The sequence below is a fragment of the Oncorhynchus masou genome, chromosome 26, assembly GCF_036934945.1.
Source record: "Oncorhynchus masou masou isolate Uvic2021 chromosome 26, UVic_Omas_1.1, whole genome shotgun sequence".
Lineage (NCBI taxonomy): Eukaryota > Metazoa > Chordata > Actinopteri > Salmoniformes > Salmonidae > Oncorhynchus > Oncorhynchus masou.
In genome coordinates this window covers 8572283-8586642 of record NC_088237.1, presented here as the reverse complement: position 1 = coordinate 8586642, position 14360 = coordinate 8572283, and the positions used below count along the sequence as shown (strand labels likewise).

Sequence of the window (14360 nt, the reverse complement as noted above, 5' to 3'; positions counted from 1 at the left end):
TTCATATATCTTTATGTACATATTCTTTATCCCTTTACACTTGTGTGTATAAGTTAGTAGTTTTGGAATTGTTAGCTGGATTACTCGTTGGTTATTACTGCATTGTCGGAACTAGAAGCACAAGCATTTCGCTACACTCGCATTAACATCTGCTAACCATGTGTATGTGACAAATAAAATTGGATTTGATTTGATTTGACTATAGCGAGCTGGTTCGTTTACTAACGTTAGCTTATCCGATGTAACGTTCATGCTTGCTAGTGTTAGAGTTGTGTAAATTCGAATCTGGTATCAGGATGAATATAACAATGAGTCACCGATTTTATACTATGTATTTTTTATTAGCTAAGTAATAAATGGCAAATGCAACTTTCGTATATACGGGCTCACTGTAATACCACGCAGGGCAGAACAGGGAACTGACAAGACGTATGTAAAACAGTATTCTTTATACTGTGATAGACGGTTCCAACCCGTCTGTTGGCCTATCACAGTAGAGACTGGGCGTGGTTTAAACTTGTCCAGCCTATTGCAGGCGCTCAGGCGGGTCCCCGCCTCTTGGCGCTTCTGTTGATAGATGTAACTTGCTTGTGAAGAACATCCAGGTTCTCATGCTCCATACCGTTATCTCACACCTGGCTCCTGTTATCTAACAAAAGACCACTTGTTCTCACAACACCCCGCTCTGAATGTGCCCCCCTCCCAACTCATTTGAACAGTTCCTGTCTTCATGCTTCTCTGTATTTTTCCATCATGAGAAAGTCCCATGGCCCTGATACTTTTAACAATGTTTCAAGTCAGCTATGTTGCATAACACATACATCCATCCACACAAGCCAACAGCAGATAATATTCAATCATATATATGGTAATGGCTATAATGTAAAACACAGGATCCAACACTAGCCAGCCGGCTGACTTCATTATCCAGCTAATTTTCACATCATAACACAATTAGTTGATCAGCTAAGTTGGATAATGTTGCTCAACATTTCATCTGGCTAGCTAACGCAGAGAATTCGATCCAGCTAGCAAGATACAATGCTAACAATCCTTGTTCTACCACACTTGCTCCCTCACCTCAAGCTATCCAAAAATGCCATTGTTTTTCGGTTACATGTCATGAAGTTCGCTTCAACACCCTCTCACCCCAGTCAGGCAGCCATCTCATGTGAAGTTGGCACTGGGAAAATCCCATGCGATGAGAAACGAGGCCGAGGCTGCAAATGGACTGAAGGAAAAGACTCCCACAGGAATTCTATGTTAAACTGTTCTGCCACAACTAACGCGCACTATAAAAAAAATGCATGTTTTATTCAAGCAAGGTTAAAAGATGAACATTTTGGCCTAGTCTATGACGATATGCAAGTTGTGTTTGCCCAGTAAAAGGGTGACCCAGACTCACCCTGGTTCTTGAGGGTTGCAGACAGTGAAAAGGTATCATTAAGTAAATGGGAGTTTTCAAATCTTGAATAAAAATCTTTAATGAACATAAATTTAAATACAACTGACTTGAGGATCAGAGCAGGCTGGCTGAATGGCTTGCCCTGAAGGCCCTCTGCCTCTACCTCTGTGTGGTTCATCTCAGCCAAGAGGTTGTGTGGGTTGTCTTTCTCTGTGGGTGTGAATCACTATGACCTCTCCCTCAGCCTGTCCATTGGCCTGATCAGAATGCTTGTCATCTCTTTCCTTGTTCACAAGAGCAGGAGGAATGGCATCTGGGGTAACCTCATCTATCTAACGGCTCTTCTTTATGTCTGTGTTCGACTGAGGTCACTCGTTCTCTCTCCCTAGGTGTTGGATAGTTCCTCCTCCTGTGTCTTTGTGAGCTTGGAGGGAGTTATCCTGTTCTGGCTACCTCTTTAGGGGTGTGCACCTTAAATCTCTTTCGGTTTGTTGTGGGGTTCGGTTGTTTTGGGGAGAGTCTGAATTTCGATCTTCAGCAATGAGTGTGGGGGCTGTCCCCCTCCCTCCTTAAGTGTAATGACTGTGATGATGAAAAAGTAGGAGGAGCCACTGAGACATGTGATGAGGGCAAGGAAGATCACTCTGCAAGGACGGGAAAGGACACATCACAACACTGCTGCTCATTCATATTCAAACCCACCTCAGAATATGCACACAAACACGGATACACACACTCATTGGTTGCACGCACCCCCACACACACAGTGAACTTACCTGTACATATCAGAATCATACATTCGACAGCCACCTCTTCCCCCACATTTCTTTATCCCCCCTCAAACATGTTGAGTCTATTCCAGATGCTGGGATTTTGCTGGAATGCAGGTGCAGCAGTATGTAATGATGTGATACCATGCGTACCCCATAACCTGTGTTTGTGTTGGTGTTTATTTGAATGTTATTGAACCTTTATTTAAACAGGGAGTCACATTGACATTAAAAATCTATTTTACAAGAGTGTCAAAGTTGAAGTCATATTGAACAACTACCAGAGATCACCTTCTCTACATAGGCATTGCACACCATATTTTTTCCACATGTCAAAATAATCGTTTATTGCCTATCAGCAATCACTTACTTAGTCCTCTTCATCCCGGGTGGGAGATAAGGCCCCAACAAGGTACAAGGTAATGGTTGAAAATAACTTATTTCAGTGCCATTGAGTTACACTGACTGAACAAAACATTAAGAACACCTGCTCTTTCCATGACATATGCTGACCAGTTGAAAGCTATAATCCCTTACAGATGTTACTTGTTAAATCCACTTAAATCAGTGTAGATAAAAAGGAGGAGACAGGTAAAAAAAATATATATTGTCAGGCAGTTGAGACAATTGAGACATGGATTGTGTATGTGTGCCATTCAGAGTGTTAATGGGCAAGACAAAATAGTTACGTGCTTTTGAACAGGGCATGGTAGTAGGTGCCAGGGGCACCAGCTTGTGTCAAGAACTGCAACGCTGCTGGTTTTTTTTTTTTTAACGCTCAAGAGTTTCCCGTGTGCATCAAGAATGGTCCACCACTTAAAAGACATACAGCCAACTTGACACAACTGTGGGAAGCATTGGAGTCAACATGGGCCAGCATCCCTGTGAATGTTTTGTACACTCAGTACATTAATAGTTGTGGTACCGTGTTCTTGTTGTATCCTGTAAAGCTGGAGCAGATTGCGAGGCAGGGAAGATGTAGGTGATGCCGTTGTCTGGGCACACAGGGTCCCACTCCCCAGCCAAGCAGGAGCAGCCTCTGTTACACTCTTGGGGACAGAGAAAATGTCAGGCAAAAATGTTTAAATAATTGTTGCTGAACTATCATTGATATAGGAACAGTGACAAAACAGCCAGGAATCCTGGCTCAGTAACAACCATACTGCATATTCCCACAAGAGGGAGCCCAAGGCACAATCCCATGTGTGTTTTGGTCTAACTCTCCCTCATATTCCACTGATCAAAACTTTAGTTTTTAAATATAAATTACCCACCAACCAACCAGATGTAATAATTACACGTTGTAGGAGTGTTGTAAAACTCAATGTCAAACTGCAGAAGGAGGTAGGCCATTAAGGAGGTGATGAAATACAGCTGGTTCATTGATAGTAGTTAGGTTGTTAACATTTCACACAGATTGCCAGGGTCCAGTTAGCAACTACGTTAACAATATAACTTGAGGAACGACAAGTCGTATACCAGTTAATACTATAGCAAGTTGTTTCGTTTACTAACGATAGCTTATCCGATGTTGTAACGTTCCTGTTAGCTCGCTGTCTGACTTCATTACACAGCTAATTTTCACAGCATAAACTCAATTATTTGATCAGCTAAATTGGATAATGTTGCGCAACATTTTTCTGGCTAGCTAACGCGGAGAATTCGATCCAGCTAGCAAGATACTTAACAATGCTAACAATTCTTGTTCCACCACACCTTCTCCCTCACCTCAAACTTTCCAAATGCCATTGTTTTGCGGTTACAGGTCATGAAGTAGCTTCATCACCTTCTCACCCCAGTCTCCGTGGTCAGGCTTCTCACCTACCTCTTAGTTATCATTCAGGAGACGCGCTGCTGTAACTGGCAAACTGCCTTCCACTCCCTGCTGTCTTTCCAGAGCGAGCGCTGATGCTGTAACTAGCAAGTTGGTTGTCTCTTCTCTCTTCAGTTGCATGCTGCATTCTGTTGTAATGTGAATGATTGACTGAGCCTTGGATACAGCCAGTATTGCTCTAAATACGCATCAGTCATTTGCTTACAGCCAGTAGTGGTCCAAAGCCCCCCCCCCCTCCCAAACTTTTCTCATCAGCTCTACACGAATCATGTAGGTTACCTATTTTTGATTCACCGAAAGGTGACTAGTTTGCATCCCTGGTATTTGGTCTTTTGACCAATCTGATATGCTCTGAAAATATCTGATGTGATATGTCAAAAGGCCAATGAATGGATAAAATATCATAAGTGGGCTGCCTGTCTAAGCACAGCCCTTGTCTCTGACCTAAACCTCAGGCCCAATCCAACCAATAGAGTTTGACTTCACAATGTGAAAGGACCAGAAGGAAACGCGACAGAGAGGCCATAGTTGGTTTATAAAGATGGTTGGTGATTGAGAAACATGTAGCTACATTTTCTAACCAATGAGGAAGTTGGCTCTGGCTGCTGATTGGCCAAACTGCTGTTCCATGTACTTGGCTTTGAACATGAGCAGGCCAATGATTGAGTTGAACTTCTGGATGCTGCCACACAGAAGCAGAAAGTACGGTATGACGGTAGGAAACCTGAAACTATAAGAGAAAAACATACAACACGGTTACATTTTCTGGTTTGTGTTATGTGAATGCTTCAAGTCTTTATTCTTTACAGTTAGAGGGCCCGGTATAGAATGTATCGCTCCTGTATAGAGATGTCCATCATAAGTGATAGGCATAGGATTATATTTCTATCTCAAATGGGGCCTGTCATTTTTCTTGTCCACATGACTTGAGTGGCCCAGAAAAACGTTGGTCTCTAATCACAAGTTATCTGAACCCTGTTGTCGCCAATGAAAGTCTGACCACCTTTTGCAATTTCAGCGCCATGGTCTGATGTGGGGTGATGTTCCCTGCCCCAGCCGGAGTAGGTGGTGCTGGGAGGCAGCTTGCTCTCCTCTCCCTGCCTGACAGGAGCACAATGACAGAGGAGACCTGGGAACCCAGCCACCCGGTCCCCACTCAAGCGGGCATCCTTGGGGTGACGTTCACAGCCTCCGGAAGAGGTGAGACACATCTCTATCATAAACACTGATACACATACTATACAGATAATAGTAATAACATAAAGGGAATCGGTTGACGTTTTATTTGCGTGGTTTTGAATGGATTTGAATTCAAAATGATTATACATTGCCTAGTAGAAAGGACCCGAACACAATAATATGTACAGTACACGATTATCTTAACCAGATCGACATACCCAATGTCTACATAGAGTCTGGCACACAACGACCCCAGCAGGAAACCAAACACGGGACCTAGCAGTGTGACAGTCTGTAGACATGCTGTCAACCATAAGACACACAGTTAAGCCTGCAGCCCTATCTACTCAGTTACATATGTCATGACTCGGGTCGCAAAATGTCTGGAACTTTCTATACATTCCCTTTTTGGTTTTTGCAAAACCGAGTCATGACATTTTGCAAACCTAGTCATGACGTATTTAGAATACATGACACACGCTCATTTTACGGTTCACAAACAAACACACACACACACACACACACACACACACACACACACACACACACACACACACACACACACACACACACACACACACACACACACACACACACACATACAGTGTCTTCCACTTTGCTGCGAGTGGAATTAACTCACCAATGTAGCTTTAGCGAAGTCGTCGATGTAGGAGATGCCTAGTGGGGTTACGGGGGTCTCTCCTATCCCCCTCAGAGCGTTCCTCAGGAACACATAAATCCACATGTGGGAGCTGGAGTCCCTCACACAGTCTACAGAGGGAATCATACAGAGACACACAGGTACACAGCATACCTCCTTTATTCGAGATGATGCATATACTTGTACGTTGCACCACAGTTACCCATAAAGCCAAGTGGCATGTGTAGTTCCAGAAATAGTCTGGAAAGTAAAGTTTCATGCTAGTTCAGCCTTCGACAAGTCAGGCCAAGCGAGACGACTGCAGGAAAGTAGAATTATAGTGGCAGTGACAGGTGAAGATGTTTCTCAGATGTGAGTGGTACTTGTGTTGATGTCAGAAAGATGGCTCCATCTGGATCTGGGGCATGTCAGTCTACGTAAACATAACTGGTGAGGTCGAATCTGTCAGGAAGGAATGGGATGCGTGGGCCATCGCTCTGCAATAGTTCCCGTCTTTTTTTTACTGGTTATTTGTGTTGTCATCTTTCGAATTTTGAAAGGGGAGGGGACATGGACTTGCCCGTAACTTGTACAGAGAGAAGGTGGAGCTTCTCGTTCCGGTTCTGCTCCTTGTTATAGCGTCTCTTAATCCCAACTCTTAACATGTATGGCCCCAAAGCATAATCAAACACCTGACCAATTACGCAACACTTTAGTTCTAAATTAACTGAGATGAATTAATCAACAACTGGATAGATTTCTTTAATTCTAAAGTGAAACTATCATCTGTATAGGAGTATCTCTACAAGTACAAGTTTAACCAGTATTTCAGTTGTTTTACCGTCCCATGAAGAAGTGTGGCAGGCCTGTGAGGAAGGATTCTACAGACATGAGGAAACAGCCCATAGCAATGAGCCTGGGCCGGTGCAGCTTCGCCCCAAAATGGCTGACCACAGCCAGGAACAGCAGGTTACCTGCAAGAAACCACAACACTACAGTAGTCTGGAAATGCACATTTAAGCTTAGATTTTTTACTAAAAAGAGCATATCAATTTGGATTCCAGACTACCACAACATAGCAGCACATAAAACAATGCTAGGGGTTTGACAGTAAAGTTATGGACAAACTGCCAGTCAATCAATTAATAGGAACAACTATTAAACTGGATGGTATTGAGAGCAGACTGATTGAACCACAAAAAAATGGACCATGCTGTAGTCTGTATCTGGTTTTTACTACATGAATTCTCAAGCAACTCAATGTTATTGTTGATACCCATCTCAAAGCTGCCATCTTTGAGTACGATGAGAGAGCTGGACTGGTCGAGGTGTCTCTCTGAGTGATGTCACTCTTCACGTAGTTCCCTGACAGAGCCTTGGAGAAGGAGGCAGACGACAGGGCCACGATGTACTGCTGACAAACACATTATTTTCTGTTTGGCTGTATGAATGTGCTTGCCAATGGTTGTTTGTCTGTATGGGAACAACGTGAGTGCATATGTTCACACTTGTCTGTGTGTGTGTGTGTGTGTAACGGTTTTGCTTCCGTCCCTCTCCTCGCCCCAACCTGGGCCCGAACCAGGGACCCTCTGCACACATCAACAACAGTCACCCACGAAGCACCGTTACCCATCGCTCCACAAAAGCCACGGCCCTTGCAGAGCAAGGAGAACAACTACTTCATGGTCTCAGAGCGAGTGACGTCACCGATTGAAACGCTATTAGCACGCACCCCGCTAGCCATTTCACACCGGTTACATGTGCATGCGTGGATACGTGGGCAGACAAGAGTGCATGCAAATTCGTGCGTGTGCATTTTAAAGCATCATTAAGAACCTTGAGTGTGCAACAGTAGGGGCATTTGGTGGCGTGCTTGTCAGGGCAACACAGTTCCTGTTGGCTGATCAGCTTCGCTCTGTCCTCTGCTGAATCACCCATCCCATCCAGACAGACACAGGACAGCACACTGCTTCTCAGCTGGCTCACCGTTACGGAAAAACCACATGAATTTCATGTGAACACGGGAAGTGTTCCAAAAACATGTTTTCATGTGATCACATGTGTTCTTATGTGAAGATAATGTGATGACATGTAAAGCAACATGTGATTTCATTAAACAGCACAAGTGAAAACGTGATCACGTTGTGTTCCAAAATGTGTTTTCACATGATTTCACATAAACTGTAAGGTGAAATCATATGATTTTCAACATGTGAAATCATGTGATTTTCTACTGGATATATGTTATAGTACCTGACCTGAGTTGAGGCTCCACTACTGGATATATGTTATAGTACCTGACCTGAGTTGAGGCTCCTCTACTGGATATATGTTATATTACCTGACCTGAGTTGAGGCTCCTCTACTGGATATATGTTATAGTACCTGACCTGAGTTGAGGCTCCTCTACTGGATATATGTTATAGTACCTGACCTGAGTTGAGGCTCCTCTACTGGATATATGTTATAGTACCTGACCTGAGTTGAGGCTCCTCTACTGGATATATGTTATAGTACCTGACCTGAGTTGAGGCTCCTCTACTGGATATATGTTATAGTACCTGACCTGAGTTGAGGCTCCTCTACTGGATATATGTTATAGTACCTGACCTGAGTTGAGGCTCCTCTACTGGATATATGTTATATTACCTGACCTGAGTTGAGGTTCCTCTACTGGATATATGTTATAATACCTGACCTGAGTTGAGGTTCCTCTACTGGATATATGTTATAGTACCTGACCTGAGTTGAGGTTCCTCTACTGGATATATGTTATAGTACCTGACCTGAGTTGAGGCTCCTCTACTGGATATATGTTATAGTAGGGAGTGCACTGCATTGTTTCCATGGCTGTGAACAAGATGGGAGTGAAAGCAAGAAGAGCATTCTATGCCATTAAAAGCAACATTCAAGTCTTAATTCCAATTAGGATCTGGCTCAACCTTTTCCAATCAGTTATAGAAGCAACTGCTCTATAAGGCAGCAAGGTTTTCAATAATGAATTTACCAAATGGTACAAACATCCCAAAAAATACTGCATGCGGAGTTTAGCAAGAGTGTATTGTAAGTGCAAAGAAAAACTCCAAATAACGCATGTTGTCACGACTTCCGCCGAAGTTGGTCCCTCTCCTTGTTCGGGCAGCGTTCGGCGGTCGAAGTCGCCGACTTTCTAGCCATTGCTGATCCTCTTTTCATTTTCCTTTGGTTTTGTCTTGTATCACACCTGGTTTCAATCCCATTCATTACATGTTGTGTATTTAACCTTCTGCTCCCCCTCATTGTCCTTGTCGGTGATAGTTTGTTTGTAAGCATTGTGTAAGTTATGTTCTGGTGTGCGACGGGTTTTGTACCCACTTGTTTTTTTTGTGTATATTTTGGTTTTCTGAGTTTTTGGGGCACTTATTAAACTGCTCCGTTTATAACAAGTTCGATCTCCTGCGCCTGACTTCCCTGCCACCAGCTGTGACGGCTGTCGTGGGAAGAAGGTGAGGACCAAAGTGTAGCGTGGTAAGTGTTCATCTTATTTAAGGAAAAAACTGAACACAGAAAAACAAACAACAAAGAAACAACCGAAACAGTTCTGTCTGGTGCAGACACACAGGGACTGAAAATAACCACCCACAAAACACAATGGAAAACAGGCTACCTAAATATGGTTCTCAATCAGGGACAACGATTGACAGCTGCCTCTGATTGAGAACCATACCAGGCCAAACACAGAAATAGAAAATTATAGATACACTAACATAGACAACCCACCCAACTCACTCCCTGACCATACTAAAACAAAATACAAAAAGGTCAGAACGGGACGGGAGACTCTGGCAGCTCAGGACAGACGGGAGACTCTGGCAGCTCAGGACAGACGGGAGACTCTGGCAGCTCAGGAGAGGAGGAAGGCTCTGGCAGCACTGGACAGGCGGGAACACTTGCAGGAAGGAGACAGAGAGACAGCCTGGTGCGGGGGGCTGCAACCGGAGGGCTGGTGCGTGGAGGTGGCACCGGATAGACCGGACCATGAAGGCGCACAGGAGGTCTCGAACACCGAGCCTGCCCAACCTTACCTAGTTGAATGCTCCCCGTAGCCAGGCCAGTGCGGCGAGGTGGAATAGCCCGCACTGAGCTGTGCTGGCGAACCGGGGGCACCATGCGTAAGGCTGGTGCCATGTACACCGGCCCGAGGAGACGCACTGGAGACCAGATGCGCTGAGCCGGCTTCATGGCACCTGGCTCGATGCCCAATCTAGCCAGTTTTATATCTTTATGTTTGAAGCTTGAAATGTGGCAAAAGGTCGCAAAGTTCAAGGGGGCCGAATACTTTCGCAAGGCACTGTATATACACAGTACCAGTCAAAAGTTTGGACACACCTACTCATTCAAGGATTTCTATATTTTTTATTATTTTCTACATTGTGGAATAATAGTGGAGACATCACACTAAATTTATAGATTAAACAAATCTAAATATATTTGAGATTTGAGATTTTTCAAAGTAGCCAACCTTTGCCTTGATGACAGTTTTGCACACTCTTGGCATTCTCTCAACCAGCTTCATAAAGTAGTCATCTGGAATGAATTTCAATTTACAGGTGTGCCTTCTTAAAAGTTAATTTGTGGAATTTCTTTCCTTCTTAATGCATTTGAGAAAATCAGTTGTGTTGTGACAAGGTAGGGGGGTATACAGAAGATAGCCCAACTCCATATTATAGCAAGAACAGCTCAAATAAGCAAAGAGGAACGACAGTCCATCATTACTTTAAGACATGAAGTTCAGTCAATACAGAATATTTAAAGAACTTTGAAAGTTTCTTCAAGTGCAGTCGCAAAAACCATCCAGCGCTATGATGAAACTGGCTCTCATGAGGACTGCCAAAGAAAAGGAAGACGAAGAGTTACCCCCTGCTGCAGAGGATTAGTTTATTAGAGTTACCAGCCCAAATAAATGCTTCACAGAGTTCAAGTAACAGACAAATCTCAACATCAACTGTTCAGAGGAGACTGTATGAATCAGGCCTTCATGGTTGAGTTGCTGCGAAGAAACCACTACTAAAGGACACCAATAAGATGAAAAGACTTGCTTGGGCCAAGAAACAAGAGCAATGGACATTAGACTGGTGGAACTTTGTCCTTTGGTCTGGAATCCAAATTGGTGGTTTTTGGTTCTTTATGAGATGTGGTGTGGGTGAACGGATGATCTCTGCATGTGTATTTCCTACCGTAAAGCATGGAGGAGGAGGTGTTATGGTGTGGGGGATGCTTTGCTGGTGACACGGTCTTTGATTTATTTAGAATTCAGGGCACACTTAACAAACATGGCTACCACAGCATTCTGCAGCGATACGCCATCCCATCTCGTTTGGGCTTCGTGAGACTATCATTTGTTTTTCAACTGGACAATGACCCAACACACCTCCAGGGTGTTTAAGTGCTATTTGACCAAGAAGGAGAGTGATGGAGTGATGCATCAGATGACCTGGCCTCCACAATCCCCCTACCTCAACCAAATTGAAATGATTTGGGATGAGTTGGACCCGCAGAGCGAAGGAAAAGAACCCAACAAGTGCTCAGCATATGTGGGAACTCCTTCAAGCCTGTTGGAAAAGCATTCCAGGTGAAGCTGGTTGAGAGAATGCCAAGAGTGTGCAAATCTGTCATCAAGGCAAAGGGTGGCTATTTGAAGAATCTAAAATATAAGATACATTTTGATTTGTTTAACACTTTTTTGGTTACTACATGATTCCATATGTGTTATTTCATAGTTTTGATGTCTTCACTATTATTCTACAATGTAGAAAATAGTTTAAAAAAATAAAGAAAAACCCTTGAATGAGAAGGTGTTCTAAAACTTTTGACCGGTAGCGTATATTTAAAAATAAGGAAATCAATAGCAATATACTAATCTTCTACTCATGGACTAGAAGTCAAATTCCCTCCAAATTAGTTTTTTGGACTAATAATAGTCCCTAAAGACTTTGAGAAAATAGCGTTGATGCGTTCACAGATGACCACGCTAATATGCTAAAGTATGTTAAAAAATACTTTAAAAGTGTATTTCTAATGGACCATATGACACAATTTTTTTGTAAATGTATCTGTTATTTTACCAGGTAAGTTGACTAAGAACACGTTCTCATTTACAGCAACGACCTGGGGAATAGTCACAGGGGAGAGGAGGGGGATGAATGAACCAATTGTAAACTGGGGATTATTAGGTGACCATGATGGTCTGAGGGCCAGATTGGGAATTTAGCCAAGACACTGGGGTTAACACCCCAACTCTTACGATAAGTGCCATGGGATCTTTAATGACCTCAGAGAGTCAGGACACCCGTTTAATAACTTCCCATCCAAAAGATTGCACCCTACACAGGGCAGTGTCCCAATTACTACCCTGGGGTATTGGGATTTTTTTTAGACCACAGGAAAGAGTGCCTCCTACTGACCCTCCAACACCACTTCCAGCTGCATCTGGTCTCCCATCCAGGACCAACCCTGCTTAGCTTCAAAAGCAATCTATGCAGGGTGGTATGCTGCTGGCAATGTATACCTGTGATACAGGTCTGTGTAGGCCTGCCATCAAGGCTTGTGATACATGTCTTAACTGTTAATCTCTAAAAATCCTGTGGGGGCAAAGCTACTTGCAGGGTGCATTTAATCTGTCAAAGATGAGTATAACAAAGCAAATGGGATAGCAACATTTAACAACATTTCTGGTTACAAAACCAGCTGGGCCAAATGTGTCCAACTGGGTGGACCTAACGGACCAGCACCGGACACCAAGCCGCTGGGCCGACCACCGACTGAGTCAGGGGAATGTGTTATGAGCATACTTACCCAGCATGCATGAGGTGTCGGCAGACAGGTTGCCCAACAAGCAGCTTTGCTCTCACAGGCATTTGAGGGATTAACAGTTGAGAACCAGCCACATTCCTGGGCCCCAATCAAGTGCAAATGCCCTGTGTGTAGAGACCTTTATATTGTTTCATGCTTTTGTCAAATGGCTTGGCAGAGACCAATTTGTGTGTCTGAGTTCCAAACTGTAGGTAATAGAAGTGACAGTGGGTGATGTTAGGAAGGTACTGCAGATTAAGATAGAGATTGAACATACAGGTTTAACGCTTAGTTGGCTCTGACATTGTTTGTACTACAATGCATGTGCAGGTCTAATATACCTTCATTCCTTTCCTTTCACAGTACTGTTCAGCAGTTGAATATCAGTGCAAAGCAGCTGTTATACTTTCTGTAGACAGTTCAGCCTACTTGGAGTGGCCATCACAAAGCCCTGACCGCAATCCCATAGAAAATGTGTGGGCAGAACTGAAAAAGTGTGTACGAGCAAGGAGGCCTACAAACCTGACTCAGTTACACCAGCTCTGTCAGGTGGAATGGGCCAAAATTCGGCCAATTTATTGTGGGAAGCTTGTGGAAGGCTATCCAAAACATTTGACCCAAGGTAAACTATTTAAAGGCAATGCTACCAAATACTAATTGAGTGTATGTAAACTTCTGACCCACTGGGAATGTGATGAAAGAAATAAAAGCTGAAATAAATCATCTTCTCTACTATTATTCTGACATTTCACATTCTTAAAATAAAGTGGCGATCCGAACTGACCTAAAACAGGCAATTTTTGCTAGGATTAGATTTCAGGAATTGTGAAAAACTGAGTTTAAATGTATTTGGCTAAGGTGTATGTAAACTTCCCACTTCAACTGAATGTTCTAATATTCTTCACCCATAACAGTCTAAACCCTGTCTAAGCCGAGAGAGGGGTTTTTACTAAGCTATATGGAATTGTTTTAAGAAGGTCATACAAAGGATCATTTAGCTATTTGATTTTGAATTTTAAGACCCCTTGACGTATCAAAAAATATATTTAAAAAATATTTGATGAAAAAATTGGTTTTGGATTTACTGCTATTAGTTCATACAAACTCATTGAATAACTGACTCACTAGAAGGAACAACAGATAGTCCCACATAAAAAACTAAAGGAAGTTTATTTTGAAGTGTCTCAGATATAATATAAATATATGTATTCAACCCTTTATTTTTGGCACTAAACAGTCTCCAGACTTCCATACATTTTCTTCAACGTACCGGTGGACCTTCAGACAAATCTTGTGAGGCCTGTGGACAACCGACGTGTTTGTGAGAGTCTCATCCTTCCATAGAGGGGTCATAATAGTTTATAGGCCAAACCGTTTGGACAAAACAGACCATTTTGTCAGAAGACCAATTTTTGGGATGTCTCGTGGTCTGACAGACTCCGTTCTAGCTCTGTCTCCTTTCACCACATATGCGATTTTTGGGAGGCTGTGAATTGAGAAGCATCCAATGCCAAAAAAAACAGATTTAGCTAGCTTAAACTGGCATATTTTTATGATGACATTTTTATGCAGACAAATGTTATATGTAAAGTGTCCAAAAATGTGCACAATTTAAATCATGTGAAAACGTGTTTTTGTTTTTAAAAAAGCACGTTTTCAGATGATTTCACATGTGAAAATGTAATGTGAAATGTCACGTGT

General features: G+C 42.9%; 1 pseudogene; it reads right to left on the bottom strand.

The window, feature by feature from the left end:
• Positions 1 to 1877: 1877 nt before the first annotated feature.
• LOC135514593 (solute carrier organic anion transporter family member 1C1-like) lies at positions 1878 to 7766 on the bottom strand (annotated as a pseudogene).
• Between the last annotated feature and the right edge of the window lie 6594 nt (positions 7767 to 14360).